We start from the raw sequence: 19,206 nt of genomic DNA, 5'->3' as shown, positions 1-19,206 counted from the left end.
AATCCCAAAGAAGGGCAGTGCCAAAGAATGCTCCAACTACCGCACAATTGCACTCATTTCACACGCTAGCAAGGTTATGCTTAAAATTCTACAAGGAAGGCTCAAGCAGTATGTGGACCGAGAACTCCCAGAAGTGCAAGCTGGATTTAGAAGAGGCAGAGGAACCAGAGACCAAATTGCAAACATGCGCATAGTTTTGACTATGACAGACCAACACGGATACCTATCTGTAACACACCATGCATGATATATATGAACTTTTCTACACTGAATGACCAATGTGTGATGGCTCACAAATCCATCACTATTATGTCAAATTTTGGAGATATCATTCATTTTTCAAAAATAATTTCTTCTTGGACACATGGTACAATCATTGCAGTTAGTCATTAAATTCAAGAATAAGGAACCTGTGACCCACCAAAAGTAGTTTGTGTGCATATATTCCCTGACGATTGGCCATCTTCATTGGGACTGATAGAAGCTGAAGTCCAATGACATATCCCTAATGTCGTAGATAAAGAATACATTTCTATGAACACTTTATTGGGAAGAAGTCCTGTTGAATCCATGATACCTACATCTAAAGTAAACAGACCAAGTTTAAAGGAGGCAAAATCCATGAGTCCAGAGATTGAAAAAACAGGATAATTCCCCCCCCCAATCTTTTGAAAATTTTAGATCAGTTCCCTTGTCTTTTACACACACACACATTTTATCAGTTATTTTTAGGAGGAGGACTTTCACTTGGAAATGGTACTTCTTAAAGGTTTGGGAGATTTATACCATAATTTATTTGCTTCATTGACTGGAGTACAATTACTCTGGAGTAAATTTGTTGGTGATTTGCACCAAACAGTGCTTCAGCATGCTCCCTCGTTCATTTTAATTAAGCTGCTGGAGACAACAATTGAGTGATTATATCATTAAAATAGCAGCTGGCTTATATAAACTGAGTGGGTGTGTTTCAAGCATGCTTGTCATGTATGTGAAGAGTTAGGATGGTTTACGTCTGCTCTCCAAAAATATGTCATTGTTCCTTAAGCCCTTACACCTGTTTTGTTTTTTTGCTAGGAAATGGTTTGCTTTTTTGGCAGGAAGAAGCTAAGGAAATTTGCAGAATGAGTGATTTAAGGCAATCCCAATGAGTCCACCCTACACAAAGTACCCTGTGAATTTGGGAAGGGTACAAATTATCTGCTGCACACACAAATAACATTATGTACTTTGTAGAACACAATCCATGCACACACCCCAGATTGCAAACACCTGCAGATACTCTCAAATGAGTGGGCAGTAGTTTGCCCCAAACTGGGACTGGTTTTGCAGCAAATTGGGTTTTGAGAAATTTTGAATGCTAGCCAATTGCCAAAGGGGCCACAGTAGAAGCTTAGGGGCATCACATTGAATTGTCATTTATCCAACCCATGGTTTGACTTCCAACATCTCCACTTACGCAATTTTGGATTGCAGAGCTGGAAATAGACTTCAACCTGAAACATTAATAATAATAATAATAATAATAATAATAATAATAATAATAATAATAATAATAATTTATTTATTTTTTATACCCTGCGGCTTCCAAAAGAATATTAAAATACTGTGATACATCAAATATTAAAAGCTTCCCTAAACAGGGCTGCCTTCAGATGTCTTCTAAAAGTCTGGTAGTTGTTGTTCTCTTTGACATCTGGTGGGAGGGCGTTCCACAGGGAGGGATGAGAAACATGTGGCCTTCCAAATGTTGTTGAACTATGGACATATTCACACCATGCAATTAAAGCACTATGATGCCAATTTAAACCCCAAAGCCTCATGGGAGGTGTAGTTTGTTAAGGGTCTGAGAGTTGTTAGAAGACCCCTGTTCCCCTCACAGATCTACAGTTTCCAAAGTTCCCTGTGAAGAGGGATGGATTATTCAGCCACTCTGGGAATTGTAGCACCCCTAACAACTCTCGGCACCCTTTACAAAGTACAGCTCCCATAATTCCTTGGGGGAAACCATAGCTGTTTAAAATGGTTTCACAGTGCTTTTCATGTGTGGTGTGAATGTGTCCTGTAACTCCCATCTTCCCTGACCATTGGCCATGTTGGCTCGGGCTGATGAAAGTTAAGAGTCCAACAATGTCTGGAAGGACAAGGGTTCCTCATCTCTGCATTAAAGGATTGGGTTTAAGCACCACACAACAAAGTTTGATATGGCTAACCTGCCCCTCCCAAAAAAGAATCAATCAAAACTGACACCAGGTTTGGCAGGAGGAGGGCAGGGACCCTGGTTACTGGGGGATAGGCATCAAGGAGCAATAGCAGGTACTAGCATGCTGGCTCTGAAAGCTGAGCCAGCCACCCGCTCTGTAATAATTTTTAAATGGGTTGGTGTTATAAAGAGAAGTGCCAGGCCAAGCAGATGCAGTTGCCATCGTTATCTCCAATGCCTCAGAGCCCAGTCTGATTGCTCGACCTCTGTACTCAATTGAAGGAATGGCACACAGAAAAAGATGCAATTTGCCTCTTCTAAGCCTCCTCCATATTTCTTTGAAGAACTTCCAGTGCCCTCAACTACAGCTGAGTCAACATTGGCATGCTATGCCCACTGGCAGACAAAGGTGGGGGTGGGGGTGGTCCACCCCGGGTGACATGGGGGGGTGACATTGTGGCCACCCCTGCCCCCCAGGACACTCGGCACTTGCCATGCATCCCCGGGACGCTCGGTACTCGCTACGCACCCTCCCGATGTGCACCACACACCCCGCAGGGGGCGCCCCCCAACATTCGTGTCACGCCCCCTGACACACACGCCAGCCATGCCCCCGGATGTACACCGCTCCTGGTGCTGGAGCAGGTAGCTTCGTCACTGGCTATGCCTACTTTCTGCATACAAGCTGGGCTTGTTTCCAACCCCCATCTCCCTGCTCCCACTCAGTTTGCCCATGCATGTTATCAGAGTAAGGTATGTCCAGGCAGTTGCTATTTTCAGGTGGGATTCAATTATATCCTGGCAAAATCAAGTCATACAACTAAGGTTGATTTGGTGCTTTTTTGCAATGAGGTAAGTCACATGAAAATGCAGCGGGCAGTGTGGGGTAACAATTGTTTGATGCAACCTTGCAAACAAATCAGAATGAATGCTTAATACATTTTCAGTATTGTTTAACCTCCCCATAAACTTTGTGCCAACAAATTAGGATAAATGTTCACTAAGCAGATCATCTGGAAGCAGTCATAGTGGTTCACAGAAAATGTTTTTCCGCTTTTCAGCCATTTTCTTTTTCTGACCCCACACTACCCATGTGTCTTGGATGGGTTTGGAGCCAGCTTCAGACACTCATGCCCTTTTCCCATTCCCTCAGATGCCACACTAAATCACTAGGTTTTTCTACCACATACCCCTCATATTTATTTATTTTTGTGTTCCCCTCACCCCCTTGCAATGAGGGCCCCATAGGAGTCTCCAGTCTCTCTTCTCACAAGATCCATTTCTTGAATGCAGCTGTTTCCAGAAAAGAAAAGAAAAAAGCTAAGGCCAATGCCCTCACCTTAGGTGAGTCTGTTACTCATTGCCTCCCTTTACTGGGTGTGCCTTCTTTTCTTTTCTTCTGGCTTTGATGGAGATTTGCAAAGATGCAGCTTCATTCCACACCTGACGTGGGTGTTAGGGAAGATCAAACTGCACCGGGCGACACAATTTCAAGCAATTTGCCAGAGGGCTGCCTGCTGGGACAACTCACAACAGGTCATGTATAATCCCAGAGCAAAAGACACAATAACTAAATGATAACAAGACAGGGCCAGAAATGATGGGCAATATTAAAAATAAACATTGATAACAATACGAAACAGCCCACAACACCTATGCATCAATTAACTCAATGAGCGTTGAGCGAGGTGTTGCTTCACGAATCCTCACACATCAAGCTCCTCCCTTTCGCAATCAGTGAAACACAGCCTGGAACGGCATCCTATTTTTTCCAGGCATTTTTGCTTGCTGTACTATGTTATGGTATCACCAGTCAATCAATAAACTAGTGCCTGTGGAACTGATTTGGTGTTCTTCCACAAAAGCCTTATACAGTGGTACCTCGGGTTACAAACACTTCAGGTTACAGACTCCGCTAACCCGGAAGTAGTACCTCGGGTTAAGAACTTTACCTCAGGATGAGAACAGAAATCGTGCGGCAGCTGGAGGCCCCATTAGCTAAAGTGGTACCTCAGGTTAAGAACAGTTTCAGTTTAAGAACGGACCTCCGGAAAGAATTAAGTATGTAACCAGAGGTACCACTGTAGTGGGTAGCATACTGGAACATACTAGGAATACCAATAAATAAATATAAAGAAAAATAGGGGAGAGAAGCATCTGCTACCAGCACTTTGAAACATGTCCCCTTTCTGACCAGCTCCCAAGAACTTCAAAAGTTGACAACCTACATCTGCAGTGAGAGAATGGGCCTGTAAAGATAAGGAGGCACTTTGGCCCTTATCTATTTTCAGGGATATTTGTATTTGGTGGTGGTGATATCAATATACTGCTTTCTCTAAAGCATCTATATTCAGCATCATCCATAACAAGAAATCCCAGGAAGAAGTTTAAAGAAGACCTACACTGTGTATATTTCTCAGCCTTCCTGGACTGATGGTTATTGTGGTCCAAATTGTATGGGCGTATCAGGTTTGGGAAGGATGGTGAGCTTTCTATAGAGATTTTTCAAATTTCTAACATATATACATTTTGAGCAAACGGCTTTCTAGATTTTGATTTTCCTTTTTCACCTCTAGATCCTGCTTACATTGTTGTTGCCTTTAAAGAGTGAACTGAAGTTATGGACACACTGCAGCAGAAATGCAAATCAACCAAAAATCAAGGCAAGAGTCCACATTAATAAGGAGTCAGTAAGGTGCAAGGGAACAAATGCGGGTAATCAGAGACTTCAACTGTGCAAGCCGTAAACTGGAAACACCTCAAAGACTTGTTGCCAGAAGTGGGCTGTAAGTGGAATCAATAATAAATCAAGCAATGAGCTATAAAGAGGAGATAGCATTTAAGCAACGGAAACCCATAGCCTAGTGAGGCTTGTAAGATTTAAGTGAGACCACAAAAGGGGAAATGCACAGCAACTGCATTTCCTCTTAAGACAATTATTAAATGAAAGGAAGGGTTCTTCGGAGAAGCCAAATCAGATTAAACCACAAAAAAGGTAGAAGAGCGCTGTAGAAAATGTGAAGATAGAGACATTTCTAGCATCCCTAGCCTGATTGCAACATAACAGCAAAATGTAAATAAGCAAATAAATGCAGTAGTGCAGGGAGTAGGAGTGTGTGTGTGTGTGTGTGTGATAATTGTTATCAGCTTTTATTTATATATTCAATGCTATTAGCAGGTAGGCTTCCTTAGCAGGTCTCAGATGGAAGAAGATGTTCCATTTTATTTTGTGCTGGGTCACCTCCAGACTGTCAGTATTTTGTAGGAGGGATTCAATTTTGTGTAATTAAAGTGCATTAAAGAGCTCTGCTGCTTTTCTGGTGCTTTTTACATTTACTTTTTTAAAACAAAAACAGACTTTTGCAGTTAGAAAAGTGGTGGGTCAATGTACTGTACTCAAAAGTGTGGGATGAACAAATGATTAACAGGAAGACAAAAACGTGCAAACCAGGGTGAATGTTCTTTGATATATAACTGGCCACAAACAAATCAGAACGAATGTGCAATAAAGACTCGTAGTCTATCCTCAGCCTAAATCATGTGCAAGTAAATCAGTATGAATGCTCAGAGGTTGTCTGGAAAATGCAAATAGTGTGATGTGTCACAAACTGTCCAAGTGACCAGGATGGTAAAGGGTCTGGAAACTAAGGCTCGAGAAGAGCAGTTGAAAATGCTGGATTCTGTCCTCCAGCCTGGATGAGGGAAGATTAAAGGGAGACGTGAAAGCTACCTTCAGGTATCTGACTTGTTCGCTGTTGCTCTGAAGGGCAGGACTAGAAGTAATGGGTTAAATTGCAGGGAAGCATCTTTCCATTTAATCCCAAGGAGGTGGGACTTTGTAATGTTAAGAACTATTTGACAGTGGAATAGATTGGGTCACAAGGTGGTGGTGGTGTTTAAGCAGAGGTGGACAGTCATCGGTCAGGAATAATGGAATCTCAACATCTAGGGGATCAAACCAGATGACCTCCTAGCTCCCCTTCAACATTATGATTTCAATATGTCTCCCTTGTGGCCTCTGCTGGAAGAGTGAACACCTAGGTGCTCAGGCAATGGTGCAGGAACCTCCTTAACTTGTCCTTGGAAGAATTGGGTCAAATCTCTTCCCTAACCTACATTTCTTCAGGCCAAGAAGGTCCAATAGGTCCCTTGATCCCGGATTTTGGCAAAAGGGGTTGACTTTGTCGTGTGATTCAAGAGTGCCAAGCTCATTTGCTTCTGATTGTTGGATGGGTGATACATGGCATTGACAAACCTAGAAGCTTATGTTCTTCGCTAGGATATTCTTCACAGCAAGAGTGGCCTTGGGAAGCTTAAATAAACAGCATCTTAAATGCATAAAAAATCTAACAAGAGGAATTCAGAGATTCCATTTACTGTTTGCAAGTTCACATACTTCTTGACTTCCTAGTTCTGGAGGTCCCAGAAGCAGAAGTATGGAGAACAACCACACAGACTTCTCACAGTAATGACAAACCAAGAGAAAATCAGGAAGTCCTGTTAGGAAATCTGTTCTCCCAGGGTTTCAATTACTATTTTTAGGTGTGGTAAATTTGGAGGAAGCCATAAAATCATCTGCATAGCTGCAGCTCTGCCAGCAGAACCATGGTAGTCAAACTGTGATATCGATCCTCCCCACCTGTGAAAGGTAGGACAGGGGTGAACACTATACACCGTTTTTAACAGCCAGATGTATGTGTTCATCTGGATTAGGCCAGGAGCTAGACTGCTAACCCCCTCTCAATCAGATCGTCTGTCTTTAGTGCTCTGTATCTCCCTTGAATGTTATTAACCCTAGAATCATCAGGGTTCAAGAAGCCTATGATGAACTCATGGCCACGTGTACTCACATCTCCTTTTTAGGCACAAAGAAGGTGGCAAGGTTATATTAAGCCCATAGATCTGAGATAGCATTGTGCAAGTCCAATAAAGATCCTTGTTGGAACATGGTACATCTAGGACCCAGAAGCACACCTGGGGGCCAGAGTGTCCCCACCCCTGTTATATCATTCCAAGCTACCACTTTATTGGTTTTATACATGGTTGCGTACATGAAGAACTCTAAGTTCATTCTGTGTTCATATGCATAGGATCTGTTTGCCAGTCTGCCAACCCACACTTTGGTTTACCCTAATTAAAAGTTCATATCAGATTTTTGCTTGCTTGCCTGCTTTGGTTTTCATGTAGGTCCCCTCCCCCACTGCCCACTCTATCATTTGTCATTTAATAGCATTTAAAATTTATTTTATCTGACTTCAGGCATCTTGGCGATCATGGTGATCAGTGAAAGGGCGCAGCTGAGCTCCATTAAAGTCAATAGCTGTTTTGCCATAGACTGCAGGTGTTTCATACATGAGGTTTGAAACCCTATTTCCATGCTAATAGAAGTGTGGCTCTGGCAGAGCATTAGTATGGCCTGACTATTTTAAATATGTATGTTCCAAAAGACATGACTCTTTGAAGGTTGTGCCTTCTTTCCAAGCATGAGGATGAGTGGGGACAGGCTTATCACATGGAAGGGCACAGAATGGCAGAGGCTGCAGGTCATCACAGTGAGGTAGTTGCCATTAACTATGAACTGAGAACAGAGGGGTTGGGATACATAGGCCTCACCCATTATTCATCCATTATTCATCTTGTCAGTCAAATGAGAAGATTATTATTTTTTAATAACCCAGACTAGCATTTTCAGCCTAATTTAAACATGTAAATCATACTGGGTTCAATAAGACTTGCTTCCTTGAGGGTGTGCTTAACGGATAGATAAATGATAGATAGATAGATATAGATAGATAGATAGATGATAGATAGATAGATGATAGATAGATAGATAGATAGATAGATATAGATAGATGATAGATTAGATAGATAGATAGATAGATAGATAGATAGATAGATAGATAGATAGATAGATAGATGAATGATAGATAGATAGATAGATAGATAGATAGATAGATAGATGATAGATAGAGATGATAGATAGATAGATAGATAGATATAGATAGATAGATGATAGATAGATAGATAGATGATAGATAGATAGATAGATAGATAGATAGATAGATAGATAGATAGATAGATGATAGATAGATGATAGATAGATAGATAGATAGATAGATAGATAGATAGATAGATGATACTGTAGATAGACAGACAGACAGACAGACAGATAGGGCTTTTTTCAGATGGAACTCACTGGAACTTAGTTCCAGCACCGCTTAGGGGGCACTGAGAGTTGAGCTGGATGGCCAAGCTCAGCAGCAGCATCTCAGCTCTCACTTTGCACTTGCTCTGGTGTGTGAATTTGCCCCCGATCCACCTGAGAGGCTGGAAGAAAAGGGTTTCGCTCAGAAACATAGATGCGTCCACCAGAGAAAGTTAGCAGGTCTGACCAAAAAAAGGTCCCAGAACTGCATTCCAGCATGTTCCACCAGAAAAAAGCACTGCACCCAGCCCAGCTCTAGGCATGAATAGTGGAACCTAATCCCAGTGAGCTATTTAGAATGTGCCCCCCAAATATGTTTGTGTAGGACAATAGACTTGAGTTTCTTTTGTATAGCCTCAAGGATATTGGGTTTGCAATTGCACCTGAGATCCATCTTGCTAATCAATCATCAGTTATGAAACAATAATGATCTGTAATTAATATGTGCTAGGCAGTTGCAATAACTGGGTTTCCCCCTCCATTTGTCATTAATTTCTTAGGAGCATTTCTCTTAATGTTGAAAGGAGCTCAGAGATGTAGTGGCCAGCCTGGTGAGGATCAGGTCCTCCTTATCTCCACTGATGCTTCTGTAGGATTTAAATTTACTGGCAGTAGCAAGGAAGTGTAGCCTGTGCATTGGCAGAGTTCCATCTGCCATGGCCAGCCGTCTAAGTTTGACTGATCTGCTTACAGTGCTCTGGAATGCAGGCATTATGTATTAATTTGGATAATGACATCTCTCTTTGCTGCTCTATTTGGGTGCTGATTTCCTCACTAGGGGGGAAAAACTAGAATAAAAATGTACTTTGAAAATGAAAATTATTCAGTCCCATGGTATCAATGACAATGCTATTACTATTATCATTATTAATGGCACTGCTACATAATAATGCATAAATCAAGACTAAAAGTGATTGCTAATGCATATTAAAATGGCTCACCATTGGAGGTTGCTGCAGGCACGATGGATATAACAGATACAAACAGTCATTTACACTCTTAAGTAATTCCTATTCATCACAATGGGGGCTATGCAAGGAAAGGTTGCTGGCTGACTTTATCAAAAATCAGAAACTGTTATACTTCATTATATCAGAGCTAGGGATGGGGGGGTGGAGATTTGATTCACTCCACATTTAAAGATGAACCGTCCTAAATTGCATTTTCCAAAATAATTCATGGGTCGAACTGCTGCCCTCCTTCAAGATTCGGAGTTGTCTGAATTTTGCAATGCAGTTCTCCAGAGAACTGGTGTGTACTATATATATATATATATATATTTGCTTTATATATATGAAAGTAAGGTGTGTATAAAATGCATATATTAGTGAAAATAACACAAAAGTAAATTATATTAGGTATAACGGATTGGTAGAAGGATTATACTAGCCAAATTGCATAGAAGCCTGTGTATATTAGGAGGAATTTGCACAAAAATGCAAAATTTCAAAAGAAAATTGCAAATGGATATGGAAAGAACAGAACTGAACTTAAAATCAGGCAAAATGAGAAATCAAAATTGACAGATTTGCCCACCACTAATTGAAACAGAAGGATGGAATCAGTTGACATCAAGTGACAAAATCCCACTGATTTAATCAGAACTGAATGCATTCTAAGAAGTTATTCTACATACAGTATAGCCCCATCAAATGGTTCAAATGGAACATCAAGGAAGTTTACATGATTAAAAGGGTAAAAATCAACTTGTAAAACACAGTGTTTCCAATAATTAATTAAAGTTACAACTAATAAAATAACAGATTACAAGATAGCGTTGCAAATAACTAGAACAGTCAGTGCAGATAAAATCCACCTCTGATCTCAAATGCCTGCAGAAATAAAACAACATTGTCAAAGGTGTATATGTGACCAGTCCGATGAACTTTCCCATTGACTGGGCACTAATACTAAGAAAGCCCCCTTTTGTCAAAAGAAAAAGGCTCTATAGCTATTGTCGTTGTCAACAAATCATGAAGTGGGGATATGAGTGCATTTCGGCAGGCCCTGAACTGAGTCAGGCAGCCTGCAAAACACCATGTTAGGCTGTGTCCCGAAATGCAAATTTCAGCTCCCAACTGAACCTTGTGGTCAGTGCATACCCCAAATGAAAGCCATCACCTTGGTTTATGTCTGGAAATCAACTGTGAGCTAATGTCCCTTTTTGGCACCACTGCAAAGGGCATTGTGGTTTTTAATGGGCAATACAGCTGCTGTTAGAAATTAAAGCTGAAAGCACATAGTGAGCACAGTGCTTGATTAGTGATTCATTCGCTACAATATTATGGACAGAAAGCAATTTGTTGCTTTGGGCTAGAAGACTGGTTGGACTAGTTTAGCTGCTTATTTCCTAAGGGAAAGAGTGTGGCCAGGATACCTATGTTGGAGAGAGAGTAATATACACATAATGCTGACTCACATCTTGTCTCCTCACTAACTCTCACTCATACCCATATACAAGCATGAGAAACTGTCTCATTATGTGCCAGACTATTGGTCCAACTAGCATTGCATTGTTTGCTTTGACGGACAGAAGCTCCCTTAGGTCTCAAGCAAGGGTCTTTCCTCACCATGCTATTCAGCAGCAATTAAATCCTGCTTACTTATGAAACTACCAGGCAGTTCTGGACAACTACTAAGCAATTCTGGAAGATCAGCTAAGGCAGTAATCTCATCCCCACTTGCTGACAGTAAGCCCCACTGAATTCAGTGACTGTCTCCAATGAATTCAAAATGTTGTGCTTGAATAAATTTTGCAAAATAGAAAATGAGCGTGTTTAATGTTATGTTAAACACAATTTATTCTGGCGGCAATACATATTTGACGAGGACTAGACAGACTTAAAGCAAACAAGGAGTGGGAGGCATAACTTTTGCAGAGAAGAGGAAAGCTAGAAAGGCACACCTACTGCCCGCCCTTCTCTCACGCACCACTGAAAGGCCTGGGAGAATTCAGAATACAGCAGGGTTACCCTGATTAAATTATTCCTGATTGGCTATGCTATGTTTAAAGAGACACTAAAGCTGGAGGATCTGTATTTAAAGTTACTTATACCTATGCACCATGGTCTCTAACACCATTACCTGGGTGTGTCATAAAAGGCAAGGCTTCATTCTTCCAAGGAAATGTTCAACTGAGATCTGAAAGGCATGGATTTAAATGCCAACTGCAGTCATGAAACCCACTAGGTGACCTTGGGCCAGTCTATCTCTCATTCAGCTGTAGCTATCTGAAAGGGCTTTTGTCAGACCCTTACAGAGCGGCAGGGTGCAACTTGCTCTGGGCCTCAGAGGGCTAAGCCAGCTGTGGGGAGGGAGCGCCAGGAGCTTGTTGGACTTACGCTGCCATGCACCAGGCTTCAGACAAGCTCCACATGGGCCTAGTTTTCGGGATGATAAAATGAAGGGTGGAAGGAAAAACATTGTGTGCTTCCTTGAACTCCTTGGAGGAGAGGCAGAATTAAAGTGTAACCGGTTCATGATGATTCATTGATGAATTGCTGCTTATAAAGCATTTCAAAGCAATTTCGCAAAACAATTAAAACATATATAAAACAATTGCTCAACACGGGGGGGGGGGGGAATCCCTGCATTTGAAAGGCTTATTGAAAGAGGAAAGAGGTTCTGAAAATAAAATAGGGGCAGTGCTTTCCTGATAGGTAATGGGAGGGAGTTCCAAGGGGTATGTGCCACCACTCGAAAGGCCCGATTCTGATAGCATACAGAATTGACCTCTTGATGAGCTGGTATCTGCAGGAGGTCCTCTCCTGCATAGCACAGTGATTAGTCAGGTATATAAAGGATGAAATGATATTACAGTTGTACCTCGGGTTACATACACTTCAGGTTACATATGCTTCAGGTTACAGACTCCACTAACCCAGAAATATTACCTCAGGTTAAGAACTTTGCTTCAGGATGAGAACAGAAATCATGCTCCAGCAGCAGCAGGAGGCTCCATTAGCTAAAGTGGTGCTTCAGGTTAAGAACAGTTTCAAGTTAAGAACAGACCTCCAGAACGAATTAAGTACTTAACCTGAGGTACCACTGTATAGGTATCTAAAATAAATCTAAGGCCATCTGCAGAGAATACATGTGTTCTCCCACCATGTTAGGGTCCCTTTCCCCATATTTTTCTGTAACCATTCATAGAATCATACAATTGTAGAGTTGGAAGGGACACTGGGGTCATCTAGGCCAACCTCCTGCAATGCAGGGATCTCAATTAAATCATCCATGACAGATGGCCATCCAACTGCTTCATAAAAACCTGCATTGAAAGATAGTCCACCATCTCCCAAAGGAGTCCTTTCAGTAGAAAATTAGAAAAGTCCAATAGAACTTAACTGAAAATCATACTATCCTTAACTAGATGCAAGCAAGTCCTGCTGCAAGTTTGAAGTCAAACATTTCTTGCCTGTTCTGCCACCTGTCTCTTCCTGTGGGAGAGGACAGGAAGCGAAAGAGGCAAGTCCTACCAAGTCCCCAACAGGCTCATATGTTAAACCTCTCCAGTCTCCTCCCATCTTCAGTCATCAGGTGAAGAAGCAGGATGGTGCTAATATCCTGGGAAGATATTTTCTAGTTAGGCTTTTGTTTATTCTTTTCAAGACTATGCAACTATCAGATTGCAATTAGGTGAATCGCTAAGAAAATAAAAGTGAAGTTGTCCCTTTTGCCTACAGTATACCTAGAAATCATTGTACAATATTGATATTTTGGCATCCTTTGGTATTTTTATGAGCTATCATTGATTGATTGATCGATTTGCTTCCATTTATGAATCACTTCTTTAAAAGTATCTTAAAGGGATTTCACAGTAAAATCTACAAGAAAGGGATTAGACAAAGGTTGGTTTCTTGGCTCACATAAAGTCCACTACTGTGGCAAGACAACAATCCAGCACATGTACAGCCACATTTTTACTATTTACTATGTTTATTTACTTCACCAACCCTTTATTAGGCATTACAAGTATAGGCCATCATAAAACATCATAAAACATCCATATATAAAATTTTAAAATATATGCAAATATGCAGCCATGTAAAATACATAATAATGAGGATTTTCATTGGGATTTCTTCTCACTAAATAGTGCCATTCACAACTCTAAATGACACTATTGACAAAAACTCAGCCACCCCTGCAGTTACTTAGGTTTTTATCCCTCCATTCTTCAGCAGAATTGAAATATGTGATCCTCCTTTGCTGACATTCTGTCCTATTGTTACTTTCCTGCTTGTGTCTGTGGACAGCTGCCTCATTGTGAACCACTGAACTACAGAGGGCAGCTTCTGCAGAAAATGTACCCTCAGGCTTTGGACTAGCTCTGCCTACCAAGTCCAGCCAACGAATCCTGCTAGACTAGAAGTAATATATGAGAGTTTCCTCTTCCAGTTGAGGCTGCAGTTTAGTATTCCTGAGCACTGATATGCTCCTGTATCTTTGGTTGTCCTTTGGGAAAAGACCCTGCCATATTAGGCCAGAGGTTCATCTAGGCCAGCATTTTGTTGCCGCAGTGGCCCACCAAATCCTTCTTTGGTTCTGACTTTGGCCTTGATCCTTGTCCCTGTCCTTTGGCTCTGACATCATTTTTGGCCCAAACAGCTGGCTTTGCTCCACAGTTCCCAGCTAACCTCTAACTGCTGACCACAGGAGAGCCTTGACCCTCTTCTGGCCTTCCAACTCAATCAGCTGCCTCATTCTCTCCTGTCCACTTCCCTCCACATTATTTCACTTTCTGCAGTGCTGTTGAAGCTCCTTGCATTTACACGAAAGCCCAGCTGGCGATATCATGGTGTTTATAGGATGCACAAGCACCCAGGAAAGAGAGGACCAGAGAACATGATTTTGTGGAATGAAAGGACACACACACACACACACACACACACACACACACACAAAATAACTTTCACCTATGTGGAATGTAAGGTAAGAATGACACAAAGACCTCACCCATCAGAATGATACTGAAGTTATTTCTCCCATTTGATCGTTTTCAAATTATTTTATTTTCTTATTAACTGATGGAGAATGGTTTTTTTAAGGGGAAGAAATTTGTGGCATAACACTAGGGAAAACAGAACATGAGACGTGTCAGGAGGGGGGGGAACACAGAGGGGCAGGTTAGATTGCAAGTCTGCAACTTCCAAAAGGGTCTTCCTCCATTCAGGCTCAGAGCCTTCAGCAGACATCGCCCATGTGTTTCTCCTCAGCCCAGGCTAAAAATAGGTGTTTTTACATTAACGAAAATTGATATCAAGGACTGTATGCACAGCAGAGGCAAAGTAAACTCTTGCTATGGCCCTATAGGCAACCCACAGGAATGCCTTTTAATTTATTTGGCTGGACAGTTCGGGTGCCCATGTGCAGCTGAGTCAACCAGAAAACACCCACTGAGTAGAAGTCAAACCAGCATCTTCAAAGGAGGCACACTGAGCACCTGAAGCAGACTCACCACTCTGCCTGCTTTTGAAATTGGTGCTAGAAAGCTAATCTTTTTACAAGCCTCTTCATTAACTCATGAAGACAAATGCCCCATTGAACAGATATGACTGTGGAACAGAAGTGAGGGCAATGCTGACATATAGAAACCTTTTTCTCTCCATGGTATGGAACACCATCCTCGGCCGAGTGGTTGAGTGTGCCATATGCACACACAAGGCCCAAAAAAAGATGCAGACAGGCATGTCAGAGAAAGAGAAATTTCTGCTTTTATTAGGACCAACTAAATAATCACAAATGAGTGAATGAGTTTGTGCATTGTGGTGAATTATTCCTCAGGTTTGATACTGCGGAAGGAAGGAAGGATGGAAGGATGGAAGGATGGAAGGATGGAAGGATGGAAGGATGGAAGGAAGGAAGTAGGGAGGGAGGGAGGGAGGGAGGGAGGGAGGGAGGGTTGTTCCTCTACCAGCAACTTCATTTTTTGCTTCCCAAAAAAATTGAGTGATTGTAGCAGATGGAACCAACATGGTGCCCTGCAGATGTTGTCTCATCCTATCCCTCATGTTGCCAGCATGGCCAATGGTCTGAAATAATGGGAGCATCTGGAGGGCAGCCCATTGGCTATCCCTGGGCTAGAACATTCTTTGGGACATACTAATTTTGTAGCTACAGGCAGTTTTGTATTCAGGTATTCATTCAAACAGTCCTTCTCCCACCACCTGCAGTCTACAGCAGCAGGGTTCTGGAACAGTTATATTTTGGGGCTCAGATGAAAAGGGTGTGTGTGTTGTGAACATTTCCCTAAGCCCAAAGGGTGTCTGCTCCTCTTTGGGCAATTTTGGGAGGAATTGCTATAAAAGGGAATGATAATGTTTACCTGTTCAATAAGCATTGCCCTGTATAGGATCCCACCCCCATGACATAATCGCTGTGATCTCTGATTGGCTATCCCAGACTATGAATTTCCCCTGAAGAAGAAGAAGCGAGGAAAGCTAATCAACCGTCCTGACACAAATATACACTTTAAACTTAGGGGATTGTATCCTTTTACTCTCCCCTCCCTTGTAGCTATGTACCTGACACTGATGTCTCACTGTAGGCAACTGAACCTTTATTTGGCTGAAGAGATTCAGGTGAGGACAACCTATAAATGCTTCCAAGTGAGAGGGAGAGGCAGCAGCTAAAGCTGGCACAGGAAGAAACATGGGGGTGGCCCCCACTGGGTGGGACTACAGATGTGTGGTAAAATAAGCAGTAACTGGGCCAGGGAGTCCCATAAAACATTAATTAAATGGAAGGCAAGCGTTATAGCCAAGGTAAACGGGTATGCTAATTTGTTTGCTACCTGATCAAATGGAACTCTAGGTCTGGCAGGATGTTCTTACTCCAGTAGCTAGAGACTGCCAGAGTTAATACCCAGAATTAACTTCATGGCTTTTGCCCCGGGCGTCCCCCTGTCCTGAACAATGTGCAACTTTCATGGCACTATTTCTTTTTTTTAATTTCATAAAACTTGTCTTCTCCCCACCCCACCCTCTTTTGGCAACTGCCTAATTAATGAGTATCTTATCAATATTAATACGAAGCTAAGTTGGCTGCCTTGAAGGTGTGTCAATATATACGAGGTTGGTTTTTCCCCCTTTCCTTCCCCCCTGTTAAAGCAAGTTTGCCTCCAGCTACCTTAAAATCTAAAAAGCTATTAATTAACGCTCACAGCAGTACTTTGGGAGAAGGAAAAGAGTTGGCATGCCAAAGTCTTTGGGGGAATATTGCTAGAGAAAATATGCCAAATGTCTCAATAAAGCGTGATATATTAAAATGCTTAACATGAAATATTTTTGACACATTTCTTTCTCAATGCTTCATTGCTCTTTTTTCTTTCTTTTTTTTAGAAAATTCCACTTTCCTTAAAAGGCACATGAAAATACTGCTTTTCATATTTTTCCTAATAATGCTAAGAGAGGGGGGAAAGGGGAGGAAATGTCAATAGCTGAACAGGAAACTTATATTGTGTGTATTTGTTATAGAATTTCTGCGCACACACATACGGTACAACTCTAATTCTTCACTCAGGATAAATTATGCAAATTAAAAATAGACAAGTGAGCAGTTTCAATATGCTCAGAGGCTATAACTCCCATCCCTGCATTCATAATTGTTGTACGGTTTCCTTAAGTACCCCATGCTGTCAGAGACATTCCTCATTTGAACCTAAGAAACTTTAAGCTGTAGCAGATAGCAGAGTGGGGCAACAGAGCTCACCGGACCTCCCCACAGCTGAGTTGCTGTTGCGTACCAAGAGGGAGAGGGGTGAGGTGGTGGGAAGGTCATGGTGATGCAAATGAACTAGTGTAGCCAGTCCAGCCGAGGGACACGGGTGGCGCTGTGGGTTAAACCACAGAGCCTAGGACTTGCTGATCAGAAGGTCGGCGGTTCGAATCCCTGCGATAGGTTGAGCTCCCATTGTTCGGTCCCTGCTCCTGCCAACCTAGCAGTCTGAAAGCACGTCAAAGTGCAAGTAGATAAATAGGTACCACTCCAGCGGGAAGGTAAACGGCATTTCGTGCGCTGCTCTGGTTTGCCAGAAGCAGCTTAGTCATGCTGGCCACATGACCCAGAAGCTGTATGCTGGCTCCCTCAGCCAATAAAGCGAGATGAGCGCCGCAACCCCAGAGTTGGCCACAACTGGACCTAATGGTCAGGGATCCCTTTTCCTTTACCATAGCCAGTCCAGCACTCCTGCCAATGCATTTGCACTGCATCAACCTCCCTGCTGCCTCACAGCATAGTAGGCAGCAGCAGTGCAGATGACTTTAATCTGTTTTCAGCATCCTTGATTTCCAGTTATGTAGATTTGTTTGCAATCAAAACCATTGCTTGTTTGTTTGTTTGTTTGTTTGTTTGTTTGTTTGTTTGTCTATTAAATTTTTATACCACCCTTCACCTGAAGATCAGGGCGATTCACAACATAAAAATACAAAATGAGAACACAAACTGCATAACAAAACAAAAGCAAACCAATCTCCCCAGTCCCACAAACACATTTAAAGAGCCATAGAATGCTAAGCAGCCAAAAGCCCAGTTATAGACTATAGGCACCTGAAGATATGTAACGAAGGTGCCAGGTGAGCCTCCCTGGGGACAGCATCCCACAAACTGGGAGCTGTAAGGCTTGCTCACATATTACTCTGTACACACATGCTAGTGTTTGTGTGAGACAGCATACACTTGAAGATTGGTACAACTCATTGAACACTACATGTAAATAATTTTATGAGTGTACATAAGAAGAGTCTACTGGATCAGACCAAGGGCCCATCTAGTCCAGCATTCTCTTCTCACAACAGCCAGCGGTTCATGCAGTTTATATACAGGCACACAGATTGCACACTCGTTGTGATTATCCCTGTAGCTCTGCAAAACCTGGAGGGCTACAGGTTACACACACACACAATCTCCATGTGGAGACGAAACACAAATAGGGGGCTTTTAGAAACGCATTTTGTGAAAAATGCAACATAGGCTTGCAGCTTTCTCAATGAACCCTCCCTATACCAGAAAGGGCCTAGATATAATGTTTTCTTCATGTGCACACCAAATTTATAGATACTGCCAAGCAGGCGCTGGCGGGATGGGTGTGATGTAGGTCAGGCATGTCAGAACTGCAGTAGCTTGGATGATTTGCATAGCAGATGCCTCTTCCTGGAAATTAACTTGCACGTTAACAGGAGCTAGGAGATGATATGCATTTCAGGAAAATTGCAGGATATTCTCAACTCAAAGTGAATGAAGATTCAAGGAGCCTTGCAGAATTGCAAGGGGTCCTAAGGCTGCGTGTTGCACATCATTTAAGCATTATTCTGGCCCATGCATTGCACAAAACACAGTGTGCTAGACTTGGTGCTGCTGAAAGGTACAAATTCATAATCCTCTCTGTCCATTGTTTCACTGAATGGCTGACAAGTTGCAATTCCTTGCACTCCATTCTTAGATATTCTTCCTTGCACTCAAGGTAATTTAAATCAATTGATTGACTTCTACACTGGATTAATTTAGGGCAAGACTTCCCACTTGTGCCCCTTTCATCTAATACTCCCACCACTCCTTGCACACAAAGACCTTTGTAAATGCTTTACAAACTTCATAATTTTTTTGAGCTCACACCAACCTTAAGGTTGCTTAGATTTTCAAATAGGGAACTTAGGTGGCATAGCGTGACTCTTCCCAGGATATGCAGCGACAGCAGGCACATGGAGGTCATCAGCCACATCTTCCAGATCAAAGGCCCACAATCTAATCTCTGTGGTGTTCAGTGGGTTAGCCATCTACTTAAATATTTGTTTATTGATAT

Source organism: Podarcis gaigeae, assembly GCF_964106915.1.
Source record: "Podarcis gaigeae genome assembly, chromosome: 6".
NCBI lineage: Eukaryota > Metazoa > Chordata > Lepidosauria > Squamata > Lacertidae > Podarcis > Podarcis gaigeae.
The sequence above is the reverse complement of the archived record's forward strand: the minus strand, read 5'-3'. Positions refer to the sequence as shown.